Consider the following 16,260-nt stretch of genomic DNA (forward strand, 5'->3'; position numbering starts at 1 on the left):
GCAGTGTGTCTGTGCTGAGTGAGAGGTCTCCAGGGTGGCATAAGACATGCTGCAGCCCTTAGAGACCTTCCTTGGCATCAGGGCCCTTGGTACTAGAAGTACCAGTTACAAGGGACTTATCTGGATGCCAGGGTCTGCCAATTGTGGATACAAAAGTACAGGTTAGGGAAAGAACACTGGTGCGGGGGCCTGGTTAGCAGGCCTCAGCACACTTTCAATTGTAAACATAGCATCAGCAAAGGCAAAAAGTCAGGCGGCAACCATGCTGTAGGAAGTTGTCTCTGTATGTGCTATTTCAAAGTAAGGAATAGCATGCACAGAGTCCAAGGGTTCCCCTTAGAGGTAAAATAGTGGTAAAAATAGATAATACTAATGCTCTATTTTGTGGTAGTGTGGTCGAGCAGTAGGCTTATCCAAGGAGTAGTGTTAAGCATTTGTTGTACATACACATAGACAATAAATGAGGTACACACACTCAGAGACAAATCCAGCCAATAGGTTTTTATATAGAAAAATATCTTTTCTTAGTTTATTTTAAGAACCACAGGTTCAAATTCTACATGTAATATCTCATTCGAAAGGTATTGCAGGTAAGTACTTTAGGAACTTCAAATCATCAAAATTGCATGTATACTTTTTAAGTTATTCACAAATAGCTGTTTTAAAAGTGGACACTTAGTGCAATTTTCACAGTTCCTAGGGGAGGTAAGTATTTGTTAGGTTAACCAGGTAAGTAAGACACTTACAGGGCTCAGTTCTTGGTCCAAGGTAGCCCACCGTTGGGGGTTCAGAGCAACCCCAAAGTCACCACACCAGCAGCTCAGGGCCGGTCAGGTGCAGAGTTCAAAGTGGTGCCCAAAACACATAGGCTAGAATGGAGAGAAGGGGGTGCCCCGGTTCCGGTCTGCTTGCAGGTAAGTACCCGCGTCTTCGGAGGGCAGACCAGGGGGTTTTGTAGGGCACCGGGGGGGACACAAGCCCACACAGAAATTTCACCCTCAGCGGCGCGGGGGCGGCCGGGTGCAGTGTAGAAACAAGCGTCGGGTTTGTAATGGAAGTCAATGGGAGATCTAGGGATCTCTTCAGCGCTGCAGGCAGGCAAGGGGGGGGTTCCTCGGGGAAACCTCCACTTGGGCAAGGGAGAGGGACTCCTGGGGGTCACTTCTCCAGTGAAAGTCCGGTCCTTCGGGTCCTGAGGGCTGCGGGTGCAGGGTCTCTCCCAGGTGTCGGGACTTAGGTTTCAAAGAGTCGCGGTCAGGGGAAGCCTCGGGATTCCCTCTGCAGGCGGCGCTGTGGGGGCTCAGGGGGGACAGGTTTTTGTACTCACAGTCTTAGAGTAGTCCTGGGGTCCCTCCTGAGGTGTTGGATCGCCACCAGCCGAGTCGGGGTCGCCGGGTGCAGTGTTGCAAGTCTCACGCTTCTTGCGGGGAGCTTGCAGGGTTCTTTAAAGCTGCTGGAAACAAAGTTGCAGCTTTTCTTGGAGCAGGTCCGCTGTCCTCGGGAGTTTCTTGTCTTTTCGAAGCAGGGGCAGTCCTCAGAGGATGTCGAGGTCGCTGGTCCCTTTGGAAGGCGTCGCTGGAGCAGGATCTTTGGAAGGCAGGAGACAGGCCGGTGAGTTTCTGGAGCCAAGGCAGTTGTCGTCTTCTGGTCTTCCTCTGCAGGGGTTTTCAGCTAGGCAGTCCTTCTTGTAGTTGCAGGAATCTAATTTTCTAGGGTTCAGGGTAGCCCTTAAATACTAAATTTAAGGGCGTGTTTAGGTCTGGGGGGTTAGTAGCCAATGGCTACTAGCCCTGAGGGTGGGTACACCCTCTTTGTGCCTCCTCCCAAGGGGAGGGGGTCACAATCCTAACCCTATTGAGGGAATCCTCCATCTGCAAGATGGAGGATTTCTAAAAGTTAGAGTCACTTCAGCTCAGGACACCTTAGGGGCTGTCCTGACTGGCCAGTGACTCCTCCTTGTTTTTCTCATTATTTTCTCCGGCCTTGCCGCCAAAAGTGGGGCCTGGCCGGAGGGGGCGGGCAACTCCACTAGCTGGAGTGTCCTGCTGGGTTGGCACAAAGGAGGTGAGCCTTTGAGGCTCACCGCCAGGTGTGACAATTCCTGCCTGGGGGAGGTGTTAGCATCTCCACCCAGTGCAGGCTTTGTTACTGGCCTCAGAGTGACAAAGGCACTCTCCCCATGGGGCCAGCAACATGTCTCGGTTTGTGGCAGGTTGCTAAAACTAGTCAGCCTACACAGATAGTCGGTTAAGTTTCAGGGGGCACCTCTAAGATGCCATCAGGGGGAAATTTTACAATAAAATGTACACTGGCATCAGTGTGCATTTATTGTGCTGAGAAGTTTGATACCAAACTTCCCAGTTTTCAGTGTAGCCATTATGGTGCTGTGGAGTTCGTGTTTGACAAACTCCCAGACCATATACTCTTATGGCTACCCTGCACTTACAATGTCTAAGGTTTTGTTTAGACACTGTAGGGGTACCATGCTCATGCACTGTTACCCTCACCTATGGTATAGTGCACCCTGCCTTAGGGCTGTAAGGACTGTGTAAAGAAATGGCTCCCTGTTGCAGTCACCCCCCCACTTTTTGCCTGATACTGATGCTGACTTGACTGAGAAGTGTGCTGGGACCCTGCTAACCAGGCCCCAGCACCAGTGTTCCTTCACCTAAAATGTACCATTGTATCCACAATTGGCACACCCTGGCATTCAGATAAGTCCCTTGTAACTGGTACTTCTAGTACCAAGGGCCCTGATGCCAAGGAAGGTCTCTAAGGGCTGCAGCATGTATTATGCCACCCTGGAGACCTCTCACTCAGCACAGACACACTGCTTGCCAGCTTGTGTGTGCTAGTGAGGACAAAACGAGTAAGTCGACATGGCACTCCCCTCAGGGTGCCATGCCAGCCTCTCACTGCCTATGCAGTATAGGTAAGACACCCCTCTAGCAGGCCTTACAGCCCTAAGGCAGGGTGCACTATACCATAGGTGAGGGTACCAGTGCATGAGCATGGTACCCCTACAGTGTCTAAACAAAACCTTAGACATTGTAAGTGCAGGGTAGCCATAAGAGTATATGGTCTGGGAGTCTGTCAAACACGAACTCCACAGCACCATAATGGCTACACTGAAAACTGGGAAGTTTGGTATCAAACTTCTCAGCACAATAAATGCACACTGATGCCAGTGTACATTTTATTGTAAAATACACCACAGAGGGCACCTTAGAGGTGCCCCCTGAAACTTAACCGACTATCTGTGTAGGCTGACTAGTTTTAGCAGCCTGCCACAAACCGAGACATGTTGCTGGCCCCATGGGGGGAGTGCCTTTGTCACTCTGAGGCCAGTAACAAAGCCTGCACTGGGTGGAGATGCTAACACCTCCCCCAGGCAGGAATTGTCACACCTGGCGGTGAGCCTCAAAGGCTCACCTCCTTTGTGCCAACCCAGCAGGACACTCCAGCTAGTGGAGTTGCCCGCCCCCTCCGGCCAGGCCCCACTTTTGGCGGCAAGGCCGGAGAAAATAATGAGAAAAACAAGGAGGAGTCACTGGCCAGTCAGGACAGCCCCTAAGGTGTCCTGAGCTGAGGTGACTAACTTTTAGAAATCCTCCTTCTTGCAGATGGAGGATTCCCCCAATAGGGTTAGGATTGTGACCCCCTCCCCTTGGGAGGAGGCACAAAAAGGGTGTACCCACCCTCAGGGCTAGTAGCCATTGGCTACTAACCCCCCAGACCTAAACACGCCCTTAAATTTAGTATTTAAGGGCTACCCTGAACCCTAGAAAATTAGATTCCTGCAACTACAAGAAGAAGGACTGCCCAGCTGAAAACCCCTGCAGCGGAAGACCAGAAGACGACAACTGCCTTGGCTCCAGAAACTCACCGGCCTGTCTCCTGCCTTCCAAAGATCCTGCTCCAGCGACGCCTTCCAAAGGGACCAGCGACCTCGACATCCTCTGAGGACTGCCCCTGCTTCGAAAAGACAAGAAACTCCCGAGGACAGCGGACCTGCTCCAAGAAAGGCTGCAACTTTGTTTCCAGCAGCCTTGAAAGAACCCTGCAAGCTCCCCGCAAGAAGCGTGAGACTTGCAACACTGCACCCGGCGACCCCGACTCGGCTGGTGGCGATCCAACACCTCAGGAGGGACCCCAGGACTACTCTGATACTGTGAGTACCAAAACCTGTCCCCCCTGAGCCCCCACAGCGCCGCCTGCAGAGGGAATCCCGAGGCTTCCCCTGACCGCGACTCTTTGAACCTAAAGTCCCGACGCCTGGGAGAGACCCTGCACCCGCAGCCCCCAGGACCGGACTTTCACTGGAGAAGTGACCCCCAGGAGTCCCTCGCCCTTGCCCAAGTGGAGGTTTCCCCGAGGAATCCCCCCCTTGCCTGCCTGCAGCGCTGAAGAGATCCCGAGATCTCTCATTGACTTCCATTACAAACCCGACGCTTGTTTCTACACTGCACCCGGCCGCCCCCGCGCTGCTGAGGGTGAAATTTCTGTGTGGGCTTGTGTCCCCCCCGGTGTCCTACAAAACCCCCCTGGTCTGCCCTCCGAAGACGCGGGTACTTACCTGCAAGCAGACCGGAACCGGGGCACCCCCTTCTCTCCATTCTAGCCTATGTGTTTTGGGCACCACTTTGAACTCTGCACCTGACCGGCCCTGAGCTGCTGGTGTGGTGACTTTGGGGTTGCTCTGAACCCCCAACGGTGGGCTACCTTGGACCAAGAACTGAACCCTGTAAGTGTCTTACTTACCTGGTAAAACTAATCAAAACTTACCTCCCCTAGGAACTGTGAAAATTGCACTAAGTGTCCACTTTTAAAACAGCTATTTGTCAATAACTTGAAAAGTATAGATGCAATTTTTATGATTTAAAGTTCCTAAAGTACTTACCTGCAATACCTTTCAACTGAGATATTACATGTAGAATTTGAACCTGTGGTTCTTAAAATAAACTAAGAAAAGATATTTTTCTATACAAAAACCTATTGGCTGGATTTGTCTCTGAGTGTGTGTACCTCATTTATTGTCTATGTGTATGTACAACAAATGCTTAACACTACTCCTTGGATAAGCCTACTGCTCGACCACACTACCACAAAATAGAGCATTAGTATTATCTATTTTTACCACTATTTTACCTCTAAGGGGAACCCTTGGACTCTGTGCATGCTATTCCTTACTTTGAAATAGCACATACAGAGCCAACTTCCTACATTGGTGGATCAGCGGTGGGGTACAAGACTTTGCATTTGCTGGACTACTCAGCCAATACCTGATCACACGACAAATTCCAAAATTGTCATTAGAAATTCATTTTTGCAATTTGAAATTTTTCTAAATTCTTAAAAGTCCTGCTAGGGCCTTGTGTGTTAAGTCCCTGTTTAGCATTGTCTTTTAGAGTTTAAAAGTTTGTTAAAGGTTTGAAATTAGATTCTAGAAACAGTTTTAGATTCTTTAAAAAGTCTTCCAACTTTTAGCAAAATAATGTCTGATACAGAGATGAATGTGGTGGAACTCGACACCACACCTTACCTCCATCTTAAGATGAGGGAGCTAAGGTCTCTCTGTAATATAAAGAAAATAACCATTGGCTCCAGACCTACCAAAATTCAGCTCCAGGAGCTGTTGGCAGAGTTTGAAAAAGCCAACCCCTCTGAGGATGACTTCACAGAGGAAGAAATTAGTGACTTGGAGGGCAATTCCCCCCTTCCAGTCCTAAATAGGGAGACCAGGGCCTCTCAAGCCCTGTCTCCAAAAATGATAGTCAGAAATGTTGCTTCCCTCACAGGAGGGTCCAGCATTTCTGAAATCACTGAGGATGCTCTCAGTGAGGATGACCCCCTGTTAGCCAGGATGGTCAAAAGATTGGCTTTGGAAAAGCAGCTCCTAGCCATAGAAAGGGAAAGAAAAGAGATGGGCCTAGGTCCCATCAATGGTGGCAGCAACTTAAATAGGGTCAGAGATTCTCCTGACATCCTAAAAATCCCCAAAGGGATTGTAACAAAATATGAAGATGGTGATGACATCACCAAATGGTTCACAGCTTTTGAGAGGGCTTGTGTAACCAGAAAAGTGAACAGATCTCACTGGGGTGCTCTCCTTTGGGAAATGTTCACTGGAAAGTGTAGGGATAGACTCCTCACACTCTCTGGAAAAGATGCAGAATCTTATGACCTCATGAAGGGTACCCTGATTGAGGGCTTTGGATTCTCCACTGAGGAGTATAGAATTAGGTTCAGGGGGGCTCAAAAATCCTCGAGCCAGACCTGGGTTGATTTTGTAGACTACTCAGTAAAAACACTAGATGGGTGGTTAACTGGAAATGAAGTGTGTGACTATGTTGGGCTTTATAATTTGTTTATGAAAGAACACATTTTAAGTAACTGCTTCAATGAAAAGTTGCATCAGTATCTGGTAGACCTAGGTCCAATTTCTCCCCAAGAATTGGGAAAGAAGGCAGACCACTGGGTCAAGACTAGGGTAACCAAAACTTCCACTGGGGGTGACCAAAAGAAAGGGGTTACAAAAACTCCCCAGGAGAAAGTGGGTAACACTAGAAACCAAGAAAAAGAGTCCTCTGTAGGCCCCCAAAAACCAGAACAGGTGGGTGGGCCCCAAGACACAACCCAAAACAAAGGTGGGTACCAGGGTAAGAACTGGGATGCCACTAAGGCCTGGTGCCACAACTGTAAACAGTCTGGGCACCACACCAAGGACACTTCTTGTCCCAAAAACAAACCCCAGAACAAAATTCCTGGGGTAACCAGTGTAGCCATGGGAGATGACTCCTCAGATGAGGAGGTCTTCCTAGCCTTCAACTGGAAACAGGGCCCAACAGGTGAGTTGGAGATTCCAGAGGGAAGCAGACACTTCCACCACCTACTGGTGAATGGAATCCCAACCACTGCCCTGAGAGACACTTGTGCCAGTCACACTATTGTGCATGACAGGCTGGTGCTCTCAAACCAGTACATCCCAGGTGAGATGGCCAGAGTAAGAGTTAGCCTAGACAGGGTCACTAAGAGGCCTATGGCTTTAGTACCCATAGAAGTGGGTGGCACTCTTAGCTGGAGAAGGGTAGTAGTCAGTACAGACCTCCCCCTTGATTGTCTCCTTGGAAATGACTACCCAGAGGTTAGTCAGAGCCCAAGAGAGGAACTGGTCCAGTGCCAGTCCTCTCCCAAGGATTCTGGAAGTCCTGCCTCTGCAGTAAATGCAAGCAGGCCCCAGAAGAAGAAGAAAAGAAAACAGAGTAGGAAGGGTGGACAACCTTTAGCCAAGGTTACAGCAAGCCAGGGAGATTCTGCTCCAGTAGGGGAGAACTCCAAAAATGGCCCTGATAAAGTCCAACCTGACCCACAAGAAGTCCTGGCTAGTCAGGCAACTGTTAAACCTGAGTGGGTGGCTCCTCAGCTAACAGAAGAAAGAGTGGAAGAAGGGTGTTTACTACAAAATGTGGTAACCCCCCACTCTAATACAGCAGACAGGCACCCTGAACCCAAAGAAGCCTGTAACTTAGCCCCTTCCCTTGTAGGTGAAGAGCTAAAGGTGTGGTTCTGGGCACTGACAGCTGTCAGTGGCCTCTGCTGGGTGTTAGCCTTTATGGCTGCACTATCCTTGGCATGGTGGTCAGACCCCATGCCAAATAGCAAGTTAGGCCCCCTGACCCTGTTGGTCATGGTGGGGTTACTCCAGCTCTGGGTAACCTCTTTGGGTAAGCTAGGGATGACCCTGGCTAAGATAAGATTAGCAGAGGTGGATACCTCTAAACCCAAAATAAAAAGAATGGGTGGAGACATTGAAGAGGCAGACAAGAGGCAATTCAGACTAGGTCCTATCACTGTGGAAGTGGGTCAGTTCCCCAAAGGGAATGACCTGAACAGAAGGATGTAAGGCAGAGTAGGCCCTGCAACTAACCAGCCTATTTCTCCTACTCTTCCTCGCCTGACAGACTAGGAAGACTCTCCCAGCTTGGGCTGAGTCTCCTGGCCTGTGGGGGGCTTGTGTAAAGAAATGGCTCCCTGTTGCAGTCACCCCCCCACTTTTTGCCTGATACTGATGCTGACTTGACTGAGAAGTGTGCTGGGACCCTGCTAACCAGGCCCCAGCACCAGTGTTCCTTCACCTAAAATGTACCATTGTATCCACAATTGGCACACCCTGGCATTCAGATAAGTCCCTTGTAACTGGTACTTCTAGTACCAAGGGCCCTGATGCCAAGGAAGGTCTCTAAGGGCTGCAGCATGTATTATGCCACCCTGGAGACCTCTCACTCAGCACAGACACACTGCTTGCCAGCTTGTGTGTGCTAGTGAGGACAAAACGAGTAAGTCGACATGGCACTCCCCTCAGGGTGCCATGCCAGCCTCTCACTGCCTATGCAGTATAGGTAAGACACCCCTCTAGCAGGCCTTACAGCCCTAAGGCAGGGTGCACTATACCATAGGTGAGGGTACCAGTGCATGAGCATGGTACCCCTACAGTGTCTAAACAAAACCTTAGACATTGTAAGTGCAGGGTAGCCATAAGAGTATATGGTCTGGGAGTCTGTCAAACACGAACTCCACAGCACCATAATGGCTACACTGAAAACTGGGAAGTTTGGTATCAAACTTCTCAGCACAATAAATGCACACTGATGCCAGTGTACATTTTATTGTAAAATACACCACAGAGGGCACCTTAGAGGTGCCCCCTGAAACTTAACCGACTATCTGTGTAGGCTGACTAGTTTTAGCAGCCTGCCACAAACCGAGACATGTTGCTGGCCCCATGGGGGGAGTGCCTTTGTCACTCTGAGGCCAGTAACAAAGCCTGCACTGGGTGGAGATGCTAACACCTCCCCCAGGCAGGAATTGTCACACCTGGCGGTGAGCCTCAAAGGCTCACCTCCTTTGTGCCAACCCAGCAGGACACTCCAGCTAGTGGAGTTGCCCGCCCCCTCCGGCCAGGCCCCACTTTTGGCGGCAAGGCCGGAGAAAATAATGAGAAAAACAAGGAGGAGTCACTGGCCAGTCAGGACAGCCCCTAAGGTGTCCTGAGCTGAGGTGACTAACTTTTAGAAATCCTCCATCTTGCAGATGGAGGATTCCCCCAATAGGGTTAGGATTGTGACCCCCTCCCCTTGGGAGGAGGCACAAAAAGGGTGTACCCACCCTCAGGGCTAGTAGCCATTGGCTACTAACCCCCCAGACCTAAACACGCCCTTAAATTTAGTATTTAAGGGCTACCCTGAACCCTAGAAAATTAGATTCCTGCAACTACAAGAAGAAGGACTGCCCAGCTGAAAACCCCTGCAGCGGAAGACCAGAAGACGACAACTGCCTTGGCTCCAGAAACTCACCGGCCTGTCTCCTGCCTTCCAAAGATCCTGCTCCAGCGACGCCTTCCAAAGGGACCAGCGACCTCGACATCCTCTGAGGACTGCCCCTGCTTCGAAAAGACAAGAAACTCCCGAGGACAGCGGACCTGCTCCAAGAAAGGCTGCAACTTTGTTTCCAGCAGCCTTGAAAGAACCCTGTAAGCTCCCCGCAAGAAGCGTGAGACTTGCAACACTGCACCCGGCGACCCCGACTCGGCTGGTGGCGATCCAACACCTCAGGAGGGACCCCAGGACTACTCTGATACTGTGAGTACCAAAACCTGTCCCCCCTGAGCCCCCACAGCGCCGCCTGCAGAGGGAATCCCGAGGCTTCCCCTGACCGCGACTCTTTGAACCTAAAGTCCCGACGCCTGGGAGAGACCCTGCACCCGCAGCCCCCAGGACCTGAAGGACCGGACTTTCACTGGAGAAGTGACCCCCAGGAGTCCCTCGCCCTTGCCCAAGTGGAGGTTTCCCCGAGGAATCCCCCCCTTGCCTGCCTGCAGCGCTGAAGAGATCCCGAGATCTCTCATTGACTTCCATTACAAACCCGACGCTTGTTTCTACACTGCACCCGGCCGCCCCCGCGCTGCTGAGGGTGAAATTTCTGTGTGGGCTTGTGTCCCCCCGGTGTCCTACAAAACCCCCCTGGTCTGCCCTCCGAAGACGCGGGTACTTACCTGCAAGCAGACCGGAACCGGGGCACCCCCTTCTCTCCATTCTAGCCTATGTGTTTTGGGCACCACTTTGAACTCTGCACCTGACCGGCCCTGAGCTGCTGGTGTGGTGACTTTGGGGTTGCTCTGAACCCCCAACGGTGGGCTACCTTGGACCAAGAACTGAACCCTGTAAGTGTCTTACTTACCTGGTAAAACTAATCAAAACTTACCTCCCCTAGGAACTGTGAAAATTGCACTAAGTGTCCACTTTTAAAACAGCTATTTGTCAATAACTTGAAAAGTATAGATGCAATTTTTATGATTTAAAGTTCCTAAAGTACTTACCTGCAATACCTTTCAACTGAGATATTACATGTAGAATTTGAACCTGTGGTTCTTAAAATAAACTAAGAAAAGATATTTTTCTATACAAAAACCTATTGGCTGGATTTGTCTCTGAGTGTGTGTACCTCATTTATTGTCTATGTGTATGTACAACAAATGCTTAACACTACTCCTTGGATAAGCCTACTGCTCGACCACACTACCACAAAATGAAAATGTCACTTACCCAGTGTACATCTGTTCGTGGCATCAGTCGCTGAGATTCACATGGTATGCATGAGCTCGCCATCTGGTGTTGGGTCGGAGTGTTACAAGTTGTTTTTCTTCGAAGAAGTGTTTTCGAGTCACGGGACCGAGTGACTCCACCTTCTGTGCTCATTGCCTTACTTTGAAATAGCACATACAGAGCCAACTTCCTACAGACTGCTAGAGGGGTGTCTTACCTATACTGCATAGGCAGTGAGAGGCTGGCATGGCACCCTGAGGGGAGTGCCATGTCGACTTACTCGTTTTGTCCTCACTAGCACACACAAGCTGGCAAGCAGGGTGTCTGTGCTGAGTGAGAGGTCTCCAGGGTGGCATAAGACATGCTGCAGCCCTTAGAGACCTTCCTTGGCATCAGGGCCCTTGGTACTAGCAGTACCAGTTACAAGGGGCTTATCTGGATGCCAGGGTCTGCCAATTGTGGATACAAAAGTACAGGTTAGGGAAAGAACACTGGTGCTGGGGCCTGGTTAGCAGGCCTCAGCACACTTTCAATTGTAAACATAGCATCAGCAAAGGCAAAAAGTCAGGGGGCAACCATGCCAAGGAGGCATTTCCTTACACATGCCAAGGAGGCATTTCCTTACACAACCCCCCCCCCAAACGAAAGAGGATGAGACTATCCTTTCCCAAGAGAGTCTTCATTTTCTAAGTGGAAGAACCTGGAAAGGCCATCTGCATTGGCATGGGCAGTCCCAGGTCTGTGTTCCACTATAAAGTCCATTCCCTGTAGGGAGATGGACCACCTCAACAGTTTAGGATTTTCACCTTTCATTTGCATCAGCCATTTGAGAGGTCTGTGGTCAGTTTGAACTAGGAAGTGAGTCCCAAAGAGGTATGGTCTCAGCTTCTTCAGGGACCAAACCACAGCAAAGGCCTCCCTCTCAATGGCACTCCAACGCTGCTCCCTGGGGAGTAACCTCCTGCTAATGAAAGCAACAGGCTGGTCAAGGCCATCATCATTTGTTTGGGACAAAACTGCCCCTATCCCATGTTCAGAGGCATCTGTCTGCACAATGAACTGCTTAGAATAATCTGGAGCTTTTAGAACTGGTGCTGAGCACATTGCTTGTTTCAGGGTGTCAAAGGCCTGTTGGCATTCCACAGTCCAGTTCACTTTCTTGGGCATTTTCTTGGAGGTGAGTTCAGTGAGGGCTGTCACAATGGATCCATATCCCTTCACAAACCTCCTGTAGTACCCAGTCAAGCCAAGGAATGCCCTGACTTGAGTCTGGGTTTTTGGAGCTACCCAGTCCAGAATAGTCTGGATCTTGGGTTGGAGTGGCTGAACTTGGCCTCCACCTACAAGGTGGCCCAAGTAAACCACAGTTCCCTGCCCTATCTGGCATTTGGATGCCTTGATAGAGAGGCCTGCAGATTGCAGAGCCTTCAAAACCTTCTTCAGGTGGACCAGGTGATCCTGCCAGGTGGAGCTAAAGACAGCAATATCATCAAGATAAGCTGTGCTAAAGGACTCCAAACCAGCAAGGACTTGATTCACCAACCTTTGGAAGGTGGCAGGGGCATTCTTTAAACCAAAGGGCATAACAGTAAACTGATAATGCCCATCAGGTGTGGAGAATGCGGTTTTCTCTTTTGCTCCAGGTGCCATTTTTATTTGCCAGTACCCTGCTGTCAAGTCAAAGGTACTTAAGAATTTGGCAGCACCTAATTTGTCTATGAGCTCATCAGCTCTAGGAATTGGATGGGCGTCTGTCTTGGTGACAGAGTTGAGCCCTCTGTAGTCCACACAAAACCTCATCTCTTTCTTTCCATCTTTGGTGTGAGGTTTGGGGACTAAGACCACTGGGCTAGCCCAGGGGCTGTCAGAGCGCTCAATTACTCCCAATTCCAGCATCTTGTGGACTTCCACCTTGATGCTTTCCTTAACATGGTCAGACTGTCTAAAAATTTTGTTTTTGACAGGCATGCTGTCTCCTGTGTCCACATCATGGGTACACAGGTGTGTCTGACCAGGGGTTAGGGAGAAGAGTTCAGGAAACTGTTGTAGGACTCTCCTACAATCAGCTTGCTGTTGGCCAGAGAGGGTGTCTGAGTAGATCACTCCATCTACTGAACCATCTTTTGGGTCTGATGACAGAAGATCAGGGAGAGGTTCACTCTCTGCCTCCTGATCCTCATCTGTTACCATCAACAGATTTACATCAGCCCTGTCATGGAAGAGCTTAAGGCGGTTCACATGGATCACCCTCTTGGGGCTCCTGCTTGTGCCCAGGTCCACCAGGTAGGTGACCTGACTCTTCCTTTCTAGCACTGGGTAAGGGCCACTCCATTTGTCCTGAAGTGCCCTGGGAGCCACAGGCTCCAGAACCCAGACTTTCTGCCCTGGTTGGAACTCAACCATTGCAGCCTTTTGGTCATACCAAAACTTCTGGAGCTGTTGGCTGGCCTCAAGGTTTTTGCTTGCCTTTTCCATGTACTCTGCCATTCTAGAGCAAAGGCCAAGTACATAGTCCACTATGTCTTGTTTAGGCTCATGAAGAGGTCTCTCCCAGCCTTCTTTAACAAGAGCAAGTGGTCCTCTTACAGGGTGACCAAACAGAAGTTCAAAGGGTGAGAATCCTACTCCCTTCTGTGGCACCTCTCTGTAAGCGAAAAGCAGACATGGCAAGAGGACATCCCATCTCCTTTTGAGTTTTTCTGGGAGCCCCATGATCATGCCTTTTAATGTCTTGTTGAATCTCTCAACTAAGCCATTAGTTTGTGGATGGTATGGTGTAGTGAATTTGTAAGTCACCCCACACTCATTCCACATGTGTTTTAGGTATGCTGACATGAAGTTGGTACCTCTGTCAGACACCACCTCCTTAGGGAAACCCACTCTGGTAAAGATACCAATGAGGGCCTTGGCTACTGCAGGGGCAGTAGTCGACCTAAGGGGAATAGCTTCAGGATACCTAGTAGCATGATCCACTACTACTAGGATGTACATATTTCCTGAGGCTGTGGGAGGTTCTAGTGGACCAACTATGTCCACACCCACTCTTTCAAAGGGGACCCCCACCACTGGAAGTGGAATGAGGGGGGCCTTTGGGTGCCCACCTGTCTTACCACTGGATTGACAGGTGGGGCAGGAGAGGCAAAACTCCTTAACCTTGTGGGACATATTGGGCCAGTAGAAGTGGTTGACTAACCTCTCCCACGTCTTGGTTTGTCCCAAATGCCCAGCAAGGGGAATATCATGGGCTAAGGTCAGAATAAACTCTCTGAACGACTGAGGCACTACCACTCTCCTAGTGGCACCAGGTTTGGGGTCTCTGGCCTCAGTGTACAGGAGTCCATCTTCCCAATAGACCCTATGTGTTCCATTTTTCTTGCCCTTGGACTCTTCAGCAGCTTGCTGCCTAAGGCCTTCAAGAGAGGGACAGGTTTCTTGTCCCTTACACAGCTCCTCCCTTGAGGGTCCCCCTGGGCCTAAGAGCTCAACCTGATAAGGTTCAAGCTCCAAAGGCTCAGTTCCCTCAGACGGCAGAACTTCTTCCTGAGAAGAGAGGTTCTCTTTTTCTGACTGTGTTGCAGTTGGTTTCCCAACTGACTTTCCTTTTCTCTTGGTAGGCTGGGCCATTTTTCCAGACTCCAGCTCTACTTTTTCACCCTGTGCCTTGCATTGTGCTCTTGTTTTTACACACACCAGTTCAGGGATACCCAGCATGGCTGCATGGGTTTTTAGTTCTACCTCAGCCCATGCTGAGGACTCCAGGTCATTTCCAAGCAGACAGTCTACTGGGATGTTTGAGGAGACCACCACCTGTTTCAGGCCATTGACCCCTCCCCATTCTAAAGTTACCATTGCCATGGGATGTGCTTTAGTCTGATTGTCAGCGTTGGTGACTGTATAGGTTTTTCCAGTCAGGTATTGGCCAGGGGAAACCAGTTTCTCGGTCACCATGGTGACACTGGCATCTGTATCCCTCAGGCCCTCTACACTTGTCCCATTAATAAAGAGCTGCTGCCTGTATTTTTGCATGTTAGGCGGCCAGGCAGCTAGTGTGGCTAAATCCACCCCACCCTCAGAGACTAGAGTAGCTTCAGTGTGGACCCTGATTTGCTCTGGGCACACTGTTGATCCCACTTGGAGACTAGCCATTCCAGTGTTACCTGGATTGGAGTTTGGAGTGGAACTTTTCTTGGGACAGGCCTTGTCTCCAGTTTGGTGTCCAGACTGACTACAGTTTCGACACCAGGCCTTTTTGGGATCAAAGTTTTTACCCTTGTACCCAGGATTGTTTTGTGAAGAGGCTCTGGGCCCACCCTCCTGTGCAGGTTTTTGGGGGCCTGTAGAAGACTCTTTACTATTTTTATTTTTGGCTGTCTCACCACCTTTCCCCTGGGGAGGTTTTGTGACCCCTTTCTTTTGGTCACCCCCTGTGGAAGTTTTGGACACCCTAGTCTTGACCCAATGGTCCGCCTTCTTTCCCAATTCTTGGGGAGAAATTGGTCCTAGGTCTACCAGATGCTGATGCAGTTTATCATTGAAACAATTACTTAACAGGTGTTCTTTCACAAATAAATTGTACAGCCCATCATAATTACTTACACCACTGCCTTGAATCCAACCATCTAGTGTTTTTACTGAGTAGTCTACAAAGTCAACCCAGGTCTGGCTCGAGGATTTTTGAGCCCCCCTGAATCTAATCCTATACTCCTCAGTGGAGAATCCAAAGCCCTCAATCAGGGTACCCTTCATGAGGTCATAAGATTCTGCATCTTTTCCAGAGAGTGTGAGGAGTCTATCCCTACACTTTCCTGTGAACATTTCCCAAAGGAGAGCACCCCAGTGAGATCTGTTCACTTTTCTGGTTACACAAGCCCTCTCAAAAGCTGTGAACCATTTGGTGATGTCATCACCATCTTCATATTTAGTTACAATCCCTTTAGGGATTTTCAACATGTCAGGAGAATCTCTGACCCTATTTATGTTGCTGCCACCATTGATGGGTCCTAGGCCCATCTCTTGTCTTTCCCTCTCTATGGCTAGGATCTGTCTTTCCAAAGCCAATCTTTTGGTCATCCTGGCTAACTGGATGTCCTCTTCACTGGGGTTATCCTCAGTGATTTCAGAGTTGTTGGTCCCTCCTGTGAGGGAACCAGCATCTCTGACTATTATTTGTGGAGTCAGGGCTTGAGAAGTCCTGCTCTCCCTAAGTAGGACTGGAGGGGGGGAATTTCCCTCCAAGTCACTATCTTCATCCTCTGAGTTGCCATCCTCAGAGGGGTTGGCCTTTTCAAACTCTGCCAAAAGCTCCTGGAGCTGTACTTTGGTAGGTTTGGGGCCCATTGTTATTTTCTTTAGTTTACAGAGTGACCTTAGCTCTCTCATCTGTAGATGGAGGTAAGGTGTGGTGTCGAGTTCCACCACAGTCACATCTGTGCTAGACATTTTGCTTCTAAAAGTTGGAATACTTTTTAAGAATCTAAAACTGGTTCTAGAATCTAATTCTAACTTTTACAAACTTTTAAACTCTAAAAGAAATGCTAAACAGGATCTAACACAAGGCCCTAGCAGGTCTTAAGAATTTAGAAAACTTTTCAAATTGCAAAAATCAATTTCTAATGACAATTTTGGAATTTGTCGTGTGATCAGGTATTGGCTGAGTAGT

The 16,260-nt window shown here is 49.5% G+C and overlaps 1 protein-coding gene across 4 annotated transcripts in view; it reads right to left on the reverse strand.

The window, feature by feature from the left end:
- TNRC6A (trinucleotide repeat containing adaptor 6A) overlaps window positions 1-16,260 on the reverse strand; it is a 376,657-nt gene that overhangs the window by 75,863 nt on the left and 284,534 nt on the right. The gene's annotated exons all lie outside the window — the stretch shown is intronic.

Source organism: Pleurodeles waltl, chromosome 10 (assembly GCF_031143425.1).
Source record: "Pleurodeles waltl isolate 20211129_DDA chromosome 10, aPleWal1.hap1.20221129, whole genome shotgun sequence".
Classification (NCBI taxonomy): domain Eukaryota; kingdom Metazoa; phylum Chordata; class Amphibia; order Caudata; family Salamandridae; genus Pleurodeles; species Pleurodeles waltl.